The sequence below is a fragment of the Gymnogyps californianus genome, chromosome 17, assembly GCF_018139145.2.
Source record: "Gymnogyps californianus isolate 813 chromosome 17, ASM1813914v2, whole genome shotgun sequence".
In the NCBI taxonomy this organism is placed as follows: domain Eukaryota; kingdom Metazoa; phylum Chordata; class Aves; order Accipitriformes; family Cathartidae; genus Gymnogyps; species Gymnogyps californianus.
This window is the reverse complement of record NC_059487.1, coordinates 15,665,192-15,682,639: the sequence shown is the minus strand read 5'-3', so window position 1 is coordinate 15,682,639 and position 17,448 is coordinate 15,665,192. Positions and strand designations below refer to the sequence as shown.

Below are 17,448 nucleotides of genomic sequence, written 5' to 3'. Positions count from 1 at the left end.
AGGAAGGGAAAAGGGCTGCTGGAGATGTGCTGCAGCATGGTGCAGCATTGCTCTGGGGCAGGGAAAGTCTTTGGGGCTCGTGGTGGGATCTTGGAAGGAGAAAGTCTTCTAAGGACTAATTAACCCCAGGCCTCAGGCAGGGGCAGATGCACTGGGGGGCTGCACTGGGAAGGTGGAGCTGCAGGAGCCCAATCGAGCACCAGCTGCCCCTTCATAAAAGCCGGCTGGGGCACAGAAGCTGGTTTGGGAGGGTGTGGGTCTCTTCTCCTGGGCAGAGCAGGCAGCAGCTCTGATGCTGGCTCACCTAGGATCTATTTTGGGGTGTGAAGAAGAGACTGGAGCTCCGATCACCGGAGGAGTTTTCAGGTGAGTGTGGGGCTGAGCCTAGGGGGATGCTGGAGGAGATCCTGGGATGCTTTAGCTAAGGCTGAAGGAGGCTTTTGTGGGGCAGCTCAGGAGGAGCTGGTGCAGGTGCAGCTCCTGAGGTGGGGGCTGATGGTGGGGATGTGCTGAAGCTGTGGAGATGTCCCACAGGGCTTGGAGCCTGAATCTGCAAGAATTGGCAAAAATGGGAATGCCAGTGCCTGGCTCAGCAGTTATGGATCCCATCCTCTGCTCTTCCAGAGACCCGAGATGAGATCTGCGTCCAGCTGCATTGGCTGCTGTACATACAAAATGTTTGAGTCCTCTGCCTGTGATCTTCCAAGGGGGATAAAATGTGGTGCTCTGCCCTGTGCAGGAGGGCGTCAGAGGTGATGTACAAGGCCAAGATGGGAATCCAGGTGAGGTTTTTGGGGTCCTAATCCATGGATTTATTCCTCTGGGAAGTTTCTTTATGTGGACAGTTGACCGAGCAGAGCTCAGCCCATGGAGTCATGGTCAGTGAGGTCCTTTGCTTATGTGAAAAGACCAGCTGAGTGAGCTGGGCTCGCTGCCCTGCGGCAGCAAGCAGGGCCTGGCCCCCAGCTCGTACCCAGGGCTGGGTAGGAATGCAAAGCCCAGACCACTTCTGGCCATAAAAAAAGAAAAAAAAATCTAAATAAAATAATTCCTTTTACTATTCTGGCCAGTTTCCAGTTCACTTAATTACGTTCTGCCAGTCCACCCTGCAATCCCATATGTTGTTGTTTATTTTATTAGCTCATATTGCATATCTTTCAGCAACAATGGCTGTATCAGTAGCCTAGCCCGCCGAATTAATTGTGCTGGTGAAAGGCTCAGGTTAATGTATAAAATGTACTTGCATCCCCTGAATAAAGGAAACAAAGTAAATTATATTACTGAGCTGAACTGGGCAAATCTCGTGTCCCCAAGTGACCGGGAAGATACGTAAAGAATTGGCTGGACAAATTGTTTAAAAAGGCACAGAATACCTAGGCTGAGCATGGTGGGCACAAAAATCTGATGACTGCTGCCTGAAGAAGCACACGGGGCGGCTGGTCCAGCTGGTGAGGGTGCACTGGGCTCCTGGGGATCTGGGTGAGGCTGGAGAGGAGCATGGCCACCGCGGCCAGTGGCTCTCAGTGCTGGGCAGAGCCCCGGGTTACATCCCTGCGCTGAATCGCAGCCTGTTTGCCCGTGGGAGCACTTCCACTGGCACAACGTGCTGCCGAGCAAGCTGGGTCCCAGAGCAGACCAGCCTGAGCCCTCGCATTCCAAAAATGTGGTTGAGTTCAGCCCCATGAAGGTTCACAGTAGACAGCCCTGTCGCTTATTCCCCTTCGAAGAGGAGAGCAACAGCAAGGAAGCAGAGGCTGGAGTCACTGATTTGAGGTTTTGCCATCAAAAGGACTTTGGGACCTGGGTGGACATCAGGTGTCTGAAGTACTCCTGGGTTTTTGACCCATATCATGTGTCGAGGGTCTAGCTGAGAAGTGGGAGACCTTACGGTTGAACCTTGCACTCCTTTCCGTCTGGCGTGTGGGTGAGGATAATCCCCCTGGGAAATCTTGGTGGGTGTCTGTACAGCGCCTGGGGCACCACAGCCCCGGTGCAGGCAGGTCTCCTTAACCGCATAACTTAATGCAAATAATTGCGGTGGCAGTGAACAGCTCCTCCTGGCTGGCTGAAAGCTGGAAAAAGCAGGGCAGGCAAGAGTTTTGCAGAAATTGTATTTTCACGCTATCTTTCCCAATCCATTTAACGCCCATGGTAAATGGGATGACTGGGGTTGTGAGGAACTGGTGGGTTATGGGCTGGGTACACACAGCTGCGGCTGTATGTTTCCTCATTGCTTTGTGCTCGCGGGATTAATGATGCCTAATACTGTTAGATAACGGATGATATATTGCTTTAATTTCCTGTTATTCCCATAAATCAGGAACTCTTGTGCAATTACAGCCCTGTGTTGCAGGAGCGATGCAAAGTCCGTGACATCTCATGGAGGTTGTCCTGAGTCTGGAAAGTGCATCGGGAACTGGAGGACGGGGCGATGCTGAGCCCAAAGAGCTGACGGAGCCTTGCTCCGGGTCTGCGCCGCCCCGAGGATGGGGCTAAAGAGGTTGGGATTTAGTGGCATTTGGGATGTCAACATTTCTTTGCTCGGGGACAAGGAGCCAAAGCCCAACTGGATTTCCTACTGCAAGTTCAAATCTAGCTGGTGCCAGTTCTGAATAGTGCTGGGTTGGGGCTTCATCAGCCAAAATACATGCAAGCTGTCCTCCCAGACAGCTGGACTGGTGGTACTTTTATGCTGTTTTTTTTATTCTTGCTAACTTTTCTGTTGGAAAACAAGTCCCATATTTCACGTCTCCCATTATTCAGGATGCTTGATGCATCTGGCCACGTCTTCCAGCTTTTGCTACGTGCAGTCTGCGGGTCGAGGTGGGATGCACGGGGCTTCGCGCTTCCTCTGCCGTGCTCCGGTCTTCTGAGACTGGTAAAACATCAGCGCTGGGGGGTTACACGTGCAGACTGCAGGTATGCATGGAAGGGCAGTTTGTGTTAAATTGCACCAGATTAAAGCATTTCGGTTTGGAAACCCTTGCTCTGGTTTAATTTCGTGGGGTTCTGTGCTCTGTTAAACTCGGTTGCTATGACACGGTTAGGGGAGCTCACTGCCTTTGAAACTAGAAGAGATCACTCTGATTATTTAATCTGACCTCCCATGAGGCGTAAAGCTTTCCCCCATCATTGCCCCAAGCCCACATTTCTGTCTGAGCTCTTGCATACGTTGCATCTTCATTTCAAGGCTGAGTGATGTATGATAGCAAACCCCCTGAAAGTCCTTGTTAAGTTTGGAAATTACCCTTGCAATTAAAAACTGTGTCTTGTTTCTAGCTCCAATTTGACTTCACTTCAGTTTCCAGTGCCGGGAGCTCATTATGGCTTTCCCTGCTGCATTAAAGAGAAACTCTTATCAGGGGAGCACCAGACAGGGCTGTCCCAGAGAGCCAGAGAGGTTAGAGGGAGATGACTGGATGGTCTGGGCTAGTAAATGGGATTCACAGGCTGCTTTGGGAAGGGGGCAGGAAGGGATGGATGCTAAGGGAGCATACAAAATAACAGAGGCCTGATGCAGGAGCTTTTTTTCTTATTTCATGGATGTCAGTTCATCAAGTCGATGATGCTGGACATTGCGAATATCCTGGATTTGCACGAAGGCCCAGGCAAATCTTGCTTGCTTAAGACTGCTTTGCTTTTCCCTCTGCATTTTTTGCACGTCATTAGCGTTGTTACGTGGCTGGATAACTAGTATCTTGTTTTATCTCTGGTAATCAATAGCATCCACAGTGTTACGACAAGGTGCTGAGGCCACTGGTGTCTGTATCAACCCAGTATGGGCCCTTTGCCACCACCTTGTTTGCTTTCCAGAGGCGGGTGAGGGCTTCCAGGATGCCGGGGAGTATCGAGGATGGGCGATGCCGAGATTGGAGGTGATGCTCTGTTTTCTCCCGCCGGCTAATTACAAGGCTGGTGGTAGCCATGAGGAGCAGAGACTTGTCCCGGGGAGGTGCCTGGGGTGTAGAAGTGCACAGTGCTAAAATTATGGGGAAATCTGAACCCATGTGGGACTGGAGTGCTGTACTTGCCATGAGCCTGGAGCCGTGCTGCCAGTCTGGCAGCACCGTGCTGAACTGGCGTGTGCCGTCCACAGAGCCAGCAGTGCAGGGCGGGCTGGAGGTGGAAGGATGGAGGTAGCGCTACAGACAGGTCCCTTCTCTGTTCTTCTCTTCTCCTTCAATCACCCGCATGCTGGAGCCGCTTCCCTTCGCCCGGGGGGGGCCTGGGTGTCACCTCTGACCCTCGATAAGTGTTTTCACTCCCTGTTCTCTTGCTTCCCTCCTTTGCCTTTCTGTGCTTTCAGGGCACAAGCGCTTGCCTCAGCAGCATCGTGCATTGTGGACCCCTCCTGTTGCTCGAGGCTGACGTGCACTTGCCACCTACGATACGCACGTGCTGCATGCAGATTCATAATTCGGTATTAATTCTTATTTAAGTCAAACTGTTGTGGATGCGTGCAGGGGTTTGTGGTGCTGTGGAGAGGACTTTGCATTTGGCTGGTGAGAAAACGGTGTATCCAGAGGGACACTGGGGTTTTCCGTCAGGCATTGAGTGCCATCCATTATCTGCTGCCTGTAACTCGATTTGATGCACTGTGCTGTCAGCTGTTTAAATCTGATTAGCACAAGTGTTTCTTCCTCTCCTCAGTGATTTGCCGTGTTCTTAATGTGATGCCCACTAATGACAGGGGAAGAAGCTAAACCAAGTTATTTTCCCATCGACTAAATGGCAGCTCGCATTGCTCTTAAAAACGGTGAGCAGAAGAGGGAATATCCTTCACGGAGGCTGCTGGATGGAGTCAATTAATTCTGGCTGCTAAGAGGAGGATAAATGGGGAAAAGGGAGTCGGACATGCACTTGCACCATCCCGAGAGGAGGAGATGATCTGCTCTCTGTCCGGCTGCTGTTAGTCCTGGCAAGGGAAACTTGGAGCCCAAAGGACACGCGGTTTGGGACAAGCCAACAGTGGGACCCATTAATCTCCCAGATTTCGTGTTAGTACCACCCACCTTCGTAGCCCAACTTGCAAGGGGAAGACGTATCCTTGGGGATGTGTTTTGCATGATTCCCCAGGTATGGAGCTGGTTCACTCTCCCTGTGTGTCCCGGCAGAGCCGAGGATGTGGGACCGCGGGGCTCAGGACCTCTCACTGCCGAGCAACGCTTTGCCTGGTGACTCGCAAATGTTCTTATAACCGTTGGAGCGATTTCAGAGCCTGTCTGTGCAGCAAAAAGTGAAGCAAACCCTGAGTCTCCTCCCCGCCTTGCAGAGTGCGTCATCAGTTATGTCGCTGCAAACTGCCTGCAAACTGGGATGCGGAATGCAAGTCAGATCTCCCCTCTGCCATAAGCAGTGCTCGTACTTTGCATGCAGAGTGCAGATGTCTAGACAAGGGGAAACGTGGCAGAGGCTTTGAGATGATGCAAAAAAAAAAAAAAGCCAAGTGCAAGCGCCTGCCCTTGTGCTCTGTGGGAAGTAGGCTAAAGCAGGTTTTTTCTTTCTTATTTTTCATTCTTGGTGTGTGTGTTTTGCTCCAGGATTTACTACACAGAGCCCTTCAGACTGTTTCCGCAGGGCTTATTTAATATCTAGAACTTCTGGCAGTTCTTCCTTGGCCTACATGTTTAGCTGTTTTTTTCCACACTGTAATTTGTTATTAAATTTCACTGTGAGCCCTTGATTGCTTTTGTGGAAAGATCCCCACTGTATGACCTGTTCACTATGATAATCATGACACTGTGCTAATTACTTCCATGATAGATAACTGTGCTTGGCTCTAAAGCATTTCTCCTTCTCTTTATTCCTTTCTCTCTCCCCTAGTTCCTCCTCCCTCCTGTGCAGCATCCCTATTCAGTGTTCGGATCATGAATGCCACTGAAGAGTTGCTCCTTGCTAGAATATCCTGAGTAAATTGTTTGGAAAGCAATCCTGCATATTACACATCCCATAATGATCCCTGATTAAAACTTGTAACGATCCCTCATCGAGACTCATGCTGAGTGGTCTGCTGCAGACTCTGAGATGGCATTTTCCGTAATTGATGTCCTACAGAAGGAGGTGATTTAATTCTGCTGAAGTCATATTTGTTTTCTACAAGTCTCCCAAAGTTAATGAGACCAATTATTCCAAAGAGCTGAGACTTTAATAGCGCCAATGTATCATCTCGTGTTGAGCTCATGCCCACGCGTGAGGCCTGGTAATGCATGGGATGATGATGGTGATGGCTTGGAGCAGCCCCTTGGAGCCCTGTTCTCAGCTATCATCTCAGTGCAAGGTGAGATGCTTTGCTCCATATGGACACGGAGCAAAGCCAGGACAGTCCCTGTTTGAGGGAATTTGCAACCCTAAAGTATCTCTCTGACACAATCTGGGACAGATTTGCTGTATAACCGGACTAAAAAATGGTCACATTGTAAGTAAATATAAAAGGTTTCTGAAGAGCACAGCCTACAGAAGTGGAGTAACGTCACGCTTGCATGTTCCTCTGCTTCCATCTGCTCAAGAGCGTTTCTTCCTCTCTGTATTTCGCAGCTCGGAGGATGCTCGCCCAGCCAGCCAGTTGGGGATCCAGTACTGATGTCAGCTGGATGTTGTTGTAGTTTCCTTCATGGAAGAGGCTGAAGATTAGAGACTTGTAACCTTTACAGCCAAGCCTTCCCTAGGGCTCCATTCATACTCAAATCCTCCTTTTTGCCCTGTTTCTATGAGCTGATTTCTGTGAGCTGTAACTTAATTAGGATGTTAATTTTAACCTTTTCTTGAAGGATTATGTTCCACCCTGCTTAACTCCCAGAAATGCTGACACCCCATGGGCATTCCCTGTGACCTGATGTTTTTCTCCCTTCAAACTTTCCTGTGCCTTCACAGTTCCGCAGCGTTAGTTCTTTCTAATGGTGCCAACTCAAATCCTGGTGCTCATTGAATAACTTTTCTATATGCTGGAATTAATAATTAATAACAGGCATCCATTAGCTGGAAACTTTGCATTATCCAAAGAGGAATAATGCACGTGGGCAGCTGCTAACTGCTGGTGGAGCGTCTCTCCTGTAGCAGCACGTCACAGCATTGGGGGAAAGATGGGTGATACAGCTGGGTATCAGTGGGTATGTGGGAAGGATGCAGGTAGTGATTCACCCCTGTTGAAAACACGCCTTGCTCGCTGCCCGTACCCATTTCTGGGGAGAAGGGTAGGAGGCATGGGGTTGAATCTCCCAGGGCTTTGCTGGGATATTGGGAAGTCAATGGGACAAGTGGTAGAAGGGAAGAACTGCCAAGGCAGAGCCTGCGCTGCTTTCCAGGCACTGCTGCCGTGACTCACGGGATTAGATCACAGGTTTGCCTAAGTGACAGCTTTTGTAGGTTTTGTTCTTCTAATTTAGATGACTTATTTGTTTCCCAGAGGGTTTTTTGGGAGTCTGCCTCTCTGCTGTTTCTCTGAGAGGTTTTTCAGCGTTACCATGATGATGTTCTCCTAAAACACTGGAGCAGCCCGGTGTGACCCACGGTGAGGGCAGAGCTGTCCCGTCAAGGCAACATGCAGAGCAGAAGGTTTTCCTGGGGTTCGGTATGGTGAGGACAGGACCCCCTAAAGAGAAGATACACAAGTGCTTTGCTTGAAGAAATCTCTGGGCCAAGCCGCTGATGGCTTGTGGTCTTTCTGAATTACTTTTCCCCGTGTGGGCTTTTTATAACTAGTAAGAGCAGAATAAGCATCAGCCTCCTGGCGCCATGGGTGGCTTTTCTTTAGCAAGGAGTACTGCTACTGCCACGGAGCAACATTTCGGCATGGCAACAGTGTGGTTCAAAATAGTAATAAGAATACAACTGTTGTTCGCACAGATGAATGCAGAAAATGATGTGAAATGGCAAGAAACCCATTCGTCTGGAAACACACTTCGCTTTCTCAGCACCCGCTTAAGTCCTCTGACACATGACATTTCTTACTCTGAGTTTCAAAGGAAGTGAAGGCTGTGAAAAGCAGGTTGTCTACCACGGAAAGAAGAAATGTGTCTCTAGATTAGAGATGTAAGTCCACATTTGTTTTTTGCTGTGGAAAGGATGAGTTTGCCCGCGGGGCGGTGGGAACATCCCTTCGTGTCTCCGACCGCCCTCGCAGGGCAGGCGGCCTGTGCCACTGAGGATGGGCATGGATGTGCAGCCTAAATCTGACCGTTCCTCCTTGTCACCGTTGCAGTGGTGCTTACTGCTTAAATGAGTAAAAAACATCTGCCTGCCAGTTTTTCTGGTTGAAACTGTTCAAGAACGATGCTGTAAGAAAAATGCAGCTACACAGAACCGATGCTTTCAAATGGGCGCTTTCCATTTTTTCCATCAGCTATTGCTGCTTGTTAAGTACCAGTTACTAATTAGCCTTCATGTCTCATTAAAATCATAGTGGTTTTTTTTTTACCTACTGAAATTTTGTAAATAGCCTTTATTCTGGTCTTTAATGCATGTTGATTGAAGTATTTATTGGATGCCACTTATGCAGCTCTGTGCCTGCATTCATTTTCTTCTTGAGGCATTTACTAAACCACTGCTTAGAATTACTCCAACCCATCTGGCATATTAAGTGTTTGTGCAGAGTGTACCCGACTTTCCCATCCACTTCCTCAATTAATATGAAATATTCAAGGGAATTGAATTTGTTTCCTCCTTGCCATCTGATCTTCCTACCGTCTTGAACAGCGTGTTTGGGTAGAAATGTGGCTCTAGCAGCGGAGCGTTAGCTCGGAGGCTGGGAGGTGGGTGCTGGAGGTGAGATCAAGGTGCCCAGTTCTGCGCAGCCACAGAGATTTCAGCAGGCAGATGGCTCCAGTAATGGGTATCTTCAAAGCCAAGGATATCAAAGTCAAAAGATATTATTCCGCCCTATTCTGGCATAGCAGGGAAGGGTCTCCTGGAGGCAGGGATTTAAATCTGCCCCGCTAGCCATGTCATCTGTGAAAGCTGCCCTGCATACCCAGGGAGGAGCGAGGATGTAAAGGATTAGAAATGAGCTCTGCTGGCAGAGCTTTGTGGGGAAGCACTTGTACAAAACCTGTCTGCATTAGGCATGACAGCGACATGATTTTACTTCTGTAGTCAACCTCACAAACAAAAATGAGAACAGAACATGTCACTTGCCTGGTGATTATCCAAAGCAGGCTAAACCCCGTGCCAGCAGCAAAATCAGGGCTAAGAATGAATTTAAGTGGCAGTAAAATATTCACAGTGAGGTCGAGAGCAGAAGGTAGTTATTAGCTCCGAAGAGGATCTCTTGCAATAAAGAAGGGATCTGGCTTCATAGCTCTTCCTGGCAGGTAGGAAAAGGTGCTTCTTGGAATATTCCAGCCATAAATCTGTCCACCTGGAGACAGAAATAAGAGGTACCGAAGAAGAGGATTTACAGCAATTCTTACTCCAGGATGTTGTACTGGGTGTTTCAAGCAGTCATGGTAGCAGCATCGTGGCTGGCTTGTAATGTTGTTAAGAAAACCTTGCTGTATCTATTACCCTTTCCACAAGAAACAAAGAAGCAAGCATTTATGGAATGAGAAAGCACGCGGTATTTTTTCCCCTTGGAGGTGACTGCGATCCCATGCGTGTGCTGCTGTGCAAGCTCACAGGGTGACGTGTGGCCTGTGCCCACAGCGGACAGGGCTGCCGCAGGGAATCGGCGTAGCCTCCTGCTATCCTGCTGCTGCCAGATCAGGGGGATGCCGAAGGTGCGAAGGCTGTGCCGAAAGGGGGTTCATACTGTAAGCACCCCTCTGATAGCTGGTGGAGATCAGTGGATGCGACTGCGGTCCGTGTGCGTGCTGTGGTGCAGCTGGGATGCCCTGCCTGCAGCTGCCAGGAGCTCCTGCCCATGCTGGAAATATTTTGGTGGCCGTCTGGCTTTGAACAGTATCCGATCCAGGTGCTGGAAATACCTTCTCGCCGAGAGCACGGCTGCATTAAGAAGTTGCTGCTGGTGGACTGAGCCAGCGGTGCTGGGGTAACGGTGCTGTGCTATCAAAGCTGTGCTTTTGGCTTGGGTTGTGAAATATCCCCCATCCCTCCTGGCAACCAGACCACGTAAAATGAGTGTTTCGGCAAGAATCTGTATCCGTGGTCCGGGATGCTGCTGCTGCAGCTCCGGTGGGCAGGGATGGCACCGCTGCCATCGCCAGCAGCGAGCGGTGCTGGAAGGCATCCACCACGGAGGCAGCGCCGGCTGCCCTGTCCTGAATTATGCGTGGCAAAGCCGCTGAGCACCAGCTCCGGCAAAGCAAAGAGCCTGCAACGTATAGACTGAAACGCCTTTGTGTTAAGCAAAAGGGAGATCGCTCCTGCTAATGGCTGTCACTCTGAGAAAAGCAAAAGCTGTTCACGGATGTATCGTGCGTGCAAGGAGCCTGCATTTCCCTAACGAACCATTGCTCAAAATCCTAGGGATTAGCGATGACCCAGTCTGGCCAAACCAGTAATGTCAGCATTTAAGCTCTGACTTGGTTTCGTTCAGCTTAAATACCTGGGAGGGGGAGCAGGGGTTCACAAATGCGCCCTCCCCTTCGTGCGACTGATACGGGGATGCTCGAGGGAAATAACTTATTCCCCAACCCGTGGGAACTGCGTGCTTTGCTCCAAGAAGGCTTGAGCGGCTGCATAAAAGGAAAGTCTCAAACCCAGCTTGTGTTTGTAGAGTCTGAAGAGGGTTTTCAGGAGGTGGCTGGTTTTTTGGGCCCCAGTGCCCCATCGGAGGCGGTGATGCCGTGCTGCCCAGGACGGGGTCTGAACAGGGCGCAGGGACGACCGCGCTCGTCAGCTCAGCCAGCCAGAGGCTTACGAAACTATTGGCAGTTTATTCTAATGAGAGAATTATGCAAACACTAAGCAAAATTGGCGTTCGAGTACTTTGTAGAAAGTACTTATTTTGCCAGTTCATAGAGAGAAAGATCTTAGAGGAAACAGAGAAGAATAAAACAAATCAAAATAATTAAAGCAAATATTCCACTACATTGCAAATGAGTCTGCAGCCTGGACCAAAGCACTTTTAATTGGATTCTGAAGTCCCAGGATGCGCTCGGCAAGGAGCAGCTGGGGAACCTCTTTCCTTTCATTAACTTTGCCTGAATACAAACAGCGAGAAAAGAGGGAATGAAGCGCACAGCGCTGGAGGGAGGAGGTGAGGAAGAAGAGGGGAGCAAAGCACCTGGAACCAGCGAGCAATCCCAGTGGAGTAGCGGTTGCTGGCAGTTCCTCCTGGCCAAGATGTGCTGCTGTGGTTTAGGCAGTAACTGTTCCTGCTGATCGCATCTCCCTGCTCTGCTCCATCGCATCTCCCTGCTCTGCTCCATCGCTTCCCTGAGCACCCAGGGCAATTCCTAGCTCCTTTCTCATCTTAGTTTGCCATCCCCTGGGGAGGAGATGCTGCAAACGATTCATGTGCCTTTTGCTTATTGTAACTTGGATCATTTTGGTGCTGCTGAGCAACCTTCCTCGCCTGCTTTGCTGTCTGCAGGGGCCAGGCTGGTAGGCAGGGAAGGGATGGTGAGCGGCTGGGGAGAGGAGCAGGCTTTGCAGGTTGCCTTTTTGCACTTGATGGGTCTTCTGAACTACTGGGCTGCATTTCTACCAGCTACGTGATGGCAAGAGCAGCTTTTGCGATTTCCACCTTTCTGTGCCCAAGGCACGCAGAAATAAGCCCAAATTCCCCGTAGTAACGTGGCCGTAATCCTCCAGACCTGTCTTTTGCTAATGAGCACATCAAGAAGAGGTGAAGGCTGTCAAAGCCATCAGATTTTTTCAGGAGCTGCTCAGTGCAAGCACAGATACTTGAATATTGTGGTGGTTTTGCTTCAGACAGCCTGTGACCTCTCCGTTTCCGTGACTTCTTAACAAATTTCTCTCCTCTTGGGAAAGGAATAGAGCTGAACCGACCCTCATCATCATCCCAGGGTGGCTGACCTGAGATGCCTGTGGGAGTGGAGAGGCTGAGCTGAAGCCATGGGCTCACCACGTACTCAGGCCAGTTATTCCCCGAGTGCCTGGATGGGAAAATAATTTCCTCTGGTCCTTCTCCAGCCATATGCTTTTAATCCTGAATTCCAGAGCTCCTGAGCTGCCAGATCAGACTTTTTTTTTTCACAGCTTGCACTAATTCAGCCTGGAGAACTGTTTTTTTGCTCGTTTGGGGTATTTACAACCTGATGCTGACCTGTACGTCAGCCCTGCTCCCGCACCAGCCCTGCCAAAATCCCCTCCTCCCCTGGGCCTGGAGGTGGGAAATGACAAAAAGGATCCTGGCATTTCTGTCCCAGCACTGCTGACACAATCCCGATACCTTTACAGCTTTTTATCCCTAACGAATAGAACCTTTTCTGAGGGCGGTTGCTGCGTGCGCAGAGATGCTATGGGAAATAGTAAGGCAGAGAAATAGAAAAATACGGTCTTGGCAGGCTGACCCCGGTGCGGGGCCGGGCTGGATGATGGTGGGGAGCCATGCCGGGACCGAGTTACCAGGACCCGGTGAAGAAGCAGCTCTTCACCGAGCAAACAGCAGCTGCCGGTGACCCACGAGGTCCCTGAGACAGACACTGGGAGCCCTTGACTTCTGCCGTTCATCTCGATGGCAGATGCTTTTCTTAGCCTCTAACGAAGTCGTCTCGGTGCTATTTCTGGAGATCGTTAGGAGCGCTCGGAGCTGGCTTTGTCTCTCAGACAGCTTGATTGAGGGAAACTGAGGAGAGACGGGGCGGGACGGAGTCACGCATGGGTGCAGACGCACACTTACCAGCGTAAACGCAGTGTATAAAATTTGCATTGATCCAAACAAGGCCATAGAGATGCAAATCAGCCGTGTCGTGCCTCATTAGCATGCTTCAAAACCTGCCTGCGCGGCGATCAGCGGGAGCGACATCTCCCCTGGGCCGCGCGGGGGATGCGCGTGGGGCTGTGGTCCCGGCGTGCGGCGGGAGATGAGGCTCCACGACTCGTTTTGGGACGAATCTTAGCTTCTGGCCAAGATTTTACTTTGCGATGGAGTCGGGGCGGGTGCGAAGGCAGTGGTTGTGTCACTCTGTGTGTAGGAAATTCCTGCCCAAAAAAGACCCTGCTCGTGTCTCCGGCGATGCCCCGAGATGCATCTGCTTGGGAGGGGAGTGCTGACCCCATTTAGTGCCGTGCTCCTCCGTGCTTGGTTCCTGTGTATTCTTCTCGTGGCATTTTGTTTGCTGAAAATAATGTGAAAAAGGAGGAGGAAAATACCCCCCCAGCTCTCTGCTGTCCGAATGGGATCTGTGTGTTTTGATCCCCGTTTTGGGGGCGGCTGGTCTCTCCAGCTCCCTTCCCACCGCTTTCCTTTCCAAGTCCCCAGGGACTTGACATCCCGGTTTTTGGAAAGCCTGAGCAGCGTTTCCTCCGTTGCAGCCTGCCTGGTGCAAACCGCATTCGTGCTGCCCAGCCCAGCCCTGTTTTGCTGGTATTCATAAACAAAGCAATACAGAGCTACCGTGCAACTGCAGACTCCTATAGAAATTCTGCTTTTTCTTCCCCAAATAGCAGAAGACAATGTTTAGCGATAATAATGCCTTCTGCAATGGGAGTGACTGACAACAGCATCTCCCGGTGAGAGATACGAGCGCCGTATTTCAGACAAAAGGAGACATTTCCATTCCTTCAAGAACTGCAACCTGTATTTTGCAAGTTAAATTGCTCCAATCTGATTGAAATCCACCCGGTGACGAGCTTGTTATTTGGTGACACACTGCTCCAAATTACACACCCGATACTTTTGATATTTCTAAATTACTTGCGTATTAGAAATTAATACTTAAGAAGGGCAAACACTCAGCGTGCTGACAACCTGAGAGTTCATTTCCACCCCCTTCAATAATTAAGAACTTTGCAGAATAGCAGGAAGGGGGAGCGCAGGAAAGCCTTGAGCGATACGTTACCCTCCTCGATGGTTCAAGGCTGTGAGGACCCAGGGGAGCGTGCATAGAGGAAAACCACTTTTTTGATCATCCGGACGTGGTGATTTTTGTAGCGTGGGTGGTGGGTGAGCACGGGGCTGGCAGCGGGCACGGAGGCGGTGGAGAGCCCTCCTCCATCTGCGCTGGATGAGAGCCTGGGGGTCTTTTCCCAGATTTTGCCGGCAATGTGTCACCCCAAACTCGCCAAGGCAACAGAAGGGAAAATTAATCATGAGGAAGGCTTGTTGGAGCGTGCTGGAAAGCAGGCACAAGCGACTCGCTGTGCATTGGGTTCATCGGTACAATTTCCTAGATGGAATTTTAACCACTTCCATTACTTTTTTCTCTCTAGAGGTAGATCTCCCCCAAGGCAGGGATCGCAGCCCATCTCCGTGTCCCCACCTTTGCCAAGCAGGATCCTGCCTGGAAGCAGCTGCAAGTCCCTAATTCCCGTCTTCTCCCCTCTTTAGTTGCCGGTTTCGGGCGCAACCAGCCCTCCCGCGGGCATCGCCTCTGCAGAGCTGCTGTGAGCAGGTTGCAAAGGGAGGTTCATCTTTGTACCCCGCTTATGTCCCTTTTGCTTCCAGGTGCTTGCGTGTCCCCCAGGATCCTTCCGGCTGCCCTCCTGGCCAGGGGAGCACCCGATGCAGAGGGAGAAATCCCCGCTGACGGGTAGCAATAAATGTGTCCTCACTCCGTGTTCTTTTCCAAGAGCAGCAATCGTGTCAGGACACGGCAGGCCAAATTGCCGGCGGGTTTTCGGGTGGAGAGGAAGTCGTCTCCTCCCTTGCTGTTCCCATTTGGAAAATTGCACGTGGGGATATTGCCAGCTTGCAGTTCCCAAAGCCCGGGAGGCAGCTCCCCGCACCCTGCGATGGCTTCGATCAAGGCTGGGTGCAGCCGGGTTTGCTCCTGACATGCTTTGTCACCTCCTCAAGCTGCTCCTCGCAAGCACAGCAGTTAAAATGTACCTTGCAGCGAGAAATGCCAGGAGAAAATTGAAATGTTTTTCCTCTTTTCTAATCAAAGTTGAAGGTTTTTCACCCAAACGTGTGCCTGTGATCTGGAGTTTTGAGAAACTACGGAATAACTTGGTGCTCAGCAGATCCACCTTGCCGGGACTGCTGAAACCTCATAAGATCACTGAAAACAAGCCAGGAAGGGATCCCACCCTCCTTTAATTTCCTTTATTTAACTTATTTATTGCGCAGGAACTTCACCCTTGTTTTCTGTATCGTCACTTTCTGACTTACTGCTCCAGAATTTGGCTACTTGGAGCCACCGATGGGCAAATGGTCGGAGGTCCCAAGTCCACTCGTTGCAGCGCAATAAAAAAGCCTGGCTGGACTTGCCCAGTGTATTGATTTCGGCAGCAACGGCACCAGGAGAGACCTGCAAGAGAAAGGACCGTGCCACTGGAGAGGAGCTGCAGGTACGGGTGGGGCTGGAGGTGGTGAACCAAACTAGAAGGTTGCGTGGTCGCAGGCAGGGGATGTGCTGGGCTTTCCCCACAGACCTGTCTGCCCTGGTGGGCTCAGTCACTGCTGTTAAAATGAGATTTAGCATTTCTCTCCCTTCCTGTAGTTTTATTTGCAATGTGCAAGACAAATCTGGAACGGCTGGCAACTCTCTCGAGGGGACCTGCCATTGAGAAAACCCAGTTTTGAATGAGATGTGTGCATGACAGCTGCCTGTCTCCGGGTTTTATACAGCTGCTCATCAACTTAATGGCAATAAATGAACTCCCAGGTGGTCTTAACAGTGTCTTTGGGACATCCCTGTGCTTGGGAGCTGCTTGGGTAGCTGGTTTCTCTCTTCTTTTCTTTCTTCTCGGTGTTTAGGCTTTTAAAATAGCCTCCGTTTGCCCTGCAGCTCCAAGGCTGGATGGGTTAGAAGTGTCGTACGGTCCCTGAGCTTCGCTGTGCAGTTGTTATAGCTCAGCCATAAAGGGAGAAAAAATATATCTAACTAGCAAATGCACCAGCCGTAGCTGTATATAAAACCCTCACCAAACGTCACTACACGTAAGCCCTGCCCTAGTTTAAACACACGGGAGTTTACCTGCAGCCCCCATCCCATTTGGGCTCGAGCTACATCTCGTGGCAGCATCCCTTCAGAAATACAGGCTGGTTATACCTGCGGGAGCACGGAGAGCCCTGCGTGGGGCAGGACCCCCCCAGCTCGGTGGGGTTTTTTTTGGGGGGGGGTGCACGGGGGCATCTCTCCATGGGCTGCCCCATGTGCTGGGCATCTTGTCGGGGTGCGGGGCTGGAGGGGCAGCAGCCCAGCGCTGCTCGCTGCGGCTCCTGGCGTGCCGAGCACGGCCGTGCCCTGCGATGCCTGCCGGGAGGAGCAGACGGCAGCTGGAACGCCGAGCAAAAACACAGCTACGGCGGGTTGACTCACGCCTGATGGTGTTACTTGCCGTGTGTTATAATCACCGAGAAATGCTTTGCCTGTGGTATCATTTTCTTTAAATATATCATTAGAGAAAATGACAGCCCAAATTGTGGGAGGATGCTAATGGCTCCGGAGTGGCAGACAGATTGCAGAAAATAGTTCCCTGCAAACACGTCGCAGGTGGGAGCCTGTAGAGGAGGAAAGAAGACGGGCTGGGCACGTGGTGTGAGCGGGCGGTGGTGCAACAATGGAGCACAGCCGCTAGCCTGGAGCTGGGACAGCTCTTCTCCCTCCCACGGCTTTGGAAAACCCTTCCCTGCCTCTCTGCTGCCTTTCTACAGGGGAGTTTGGAGGGAGTGGGGTGAGGAGGAGGCGGATAGCCCAGACGGGGCTGTGCAGGCTCACTGGAAAGAAAAAAATGTCGATTTAAGCACTGTGCGATGGAGCAATGCCTTGGCAAAGCGCAGCCAGGACTGGGTTGCCAGGTGGCTGCCTGCCTGCCTGCCTGCCTGCTGCTCGGTCCTGCTGCCGGACTCCTTGCCGCTGCCCCGAGCTGCGTGCCTGGCACGGGGTTTGTGGTCCTGTCCCCCTGCTACCCCTAACAGGAGGTCTGGGGAGGAAAACCCTCCTCCTCCTCCTCCTCCATCAGAAAGGCTTTGTGGTCCCCAGGGCTGCTGAGATGAAGCTCCTGGTGTGCAGCGTGGCACCAGGGCTCTTTTCACCCCTTGCACGAGCTCTGCTGCCTCTCTTTTTTTATTGCATGAAGAATAGCAAGGAACAAAGTGTGGTTTTAACTTTGCAGCTCTCATAGTTTGTTGTTTTTATCACTCCTCTGTCCTCAAAATCTTATATTTCTGCTGCATCTCTGTAAGGAACAATGAAAAAGAATGACCTTTAATTTCCACGCAGCAGCCCGCAGTTCCCGGGGATGCTACACAAACACCATGTATCCTGGTGGATAAAGGTCTTCTGCCTTGTACTTCAAAGATATTATACTTAAACCCTCTTGGACTTTAATTTTTATTGATATTCTTCCTCTCCAAGAGCAATTAGCAATGAGAGTTGCTCTCACATCGGGACAGTTAATTGCCCCAACCCACAAGCTGCT

The 17,448-nt window shown here is 50.8% G+C and overlaps 1 long non-coding RNA gene across 2 annotated transcripts; it reads left to right on the top strand.

Annotated features, from left to right (window-relative positions):
* The first annotated feature begins 283 nt into the window (after positions 1–283).
* On the top strand, positions 284–3,183 carry LOC127023445 (uncharacterized). 2 transcript variants are annotated; one of them, XR_007767442.1, is made up of 3 exons: positions 284–366; positions 625–782; positions 2,354–3,183. It is a non-coding gene; the product is annotated as an uncharacterized LOC127023445 (long non-coding RNA). The 2 variants fall into 2 exon arrangements; XR_007767443.1 differs by having other exon boundaries at positions 2,341–3,183.
* The last annotated feature ends 14,265 nt before the right edge of the window (positions 3,184–17,448 follow it).